Raw genomic sequence first — 1,317 nt, 5'->3', positions numbered from 1 at the left:
AAGAGTTTGCTGGACTTACCTGTGTCAACTTGATTAAGCTGGGAATCATGTTTTATAGTATTTCCTACTCTATATTTCTGAGTTAGAATTGGCCTGAAGAGGAATGTGCACAAGACTGGAAAGCAGAAGTAAAGGAGAACTGTGGTCCGCAGAAGTCTTGGTGGTATCTTAAGTGTTATGAACAGACAAATAAGTGCCTGGTGAGCCTCATCTCTCCTCTACGCTACATGCAGCTTGTCCTCCCAATGTTGGTTCTACTAGTCGCCTAGCACAGTGGTCGGCAAACTCATTAGTCAACAGAGCCAAATATCAACAGTACAATGATTGAAATTTCTTTTGAGAGCCAAATTTTTTAAACTTAAACTATATAGGTAGGCCCTGGCCTATTTGGCTCAGTGGCTAGAGCATCGGCCTGTGGACTTGAAGGGTCCCAGGTTCGATTCCGGTCAAGGTCATGTACCTTGGTTGCGGGTACTTCCCCAGTGGGAGGTATGCAGGAGGCAGCTGATGGATGCTTCTCTCTCATCGATGTTTCTAATTCTCTATTCCTCCCCCTTCCTCTCTGTAAAAAATCAATAACATATATTTAAAAAAAAAAGATATACTAGGGAAATTATTCACTCTTTTTTTTTCCCTTACAGCAGTTCCTGCCCTCCCCGCCCTCCGCCAAGCGCAGCAATGTGTCCTGGCTGAAGATATCAGTGATGAGTTCCAGGTTTAAGATCTGTGCCCTTTGTCCTGGCAGGCAGTGAATTCGTTTTTCAGGACCTTTCTCGTGGCTTCAGGAAGTGCACGTGTAATTAAACAGAGCCGGGCAGGGTTTCAGATTAGCTGTGAAGTGTGCCTGTGGCAAAAGGTCTCTTCCTTCCTGAGAGAGCGGTGGTGTAATTAGAATCCGGAGACAGCAATCAGCAGCCTTCCTTACCAGCATTTTTAAATGGTGACCCAATATTCATCTGGGCCCAGTTCTGCTCCTTGTGAGACCACGGCGGTGTCCATGCTGTGTGCTATCTGTTGGCAAAATTTAGGGGCTCCTATGGTGTCACTCGGATGGCACTGTGTTTAGCCAGTTCTGGACAAGTTAGCTGATAGCCCAGGTCAAAGGCAGCAGCCGACTGTAAGTCTTTGCCCTTAACGCCACGTCAGTATTAAAGCACGCCAGGTGGCAGCCGGCTCCAAACTCCTCTGAAGGTCACTGTTCATTCATTAGCCATTCAACAAGCATTCGTGGTGCATCTGTTATGTGTCAGGCCTCCTGCCTTAAGGAAGCATCTTTCCAGTAGGTGTAGGTGTATCTGGGACACAGGCTGTGTCTTT

This window comes from Myotis davidii, unplaced genomic scaffold (assembly GCF_000327345.1).
Source record: "Myotis davidii unplaced genomic scaffold, ASM32734v1 scaffold104, whole genome shotgun sequence".
NCBI lineage: Eukaryota > Metazoa > Chordata > Mammalia > Chiroptera > Vespertilionidae > Myotis > Myotis davidii.
The sequence above is the reverse complement of the archived record's forward strand: the minus strand, read 5'-3'. Positions refer to the sequence as shown.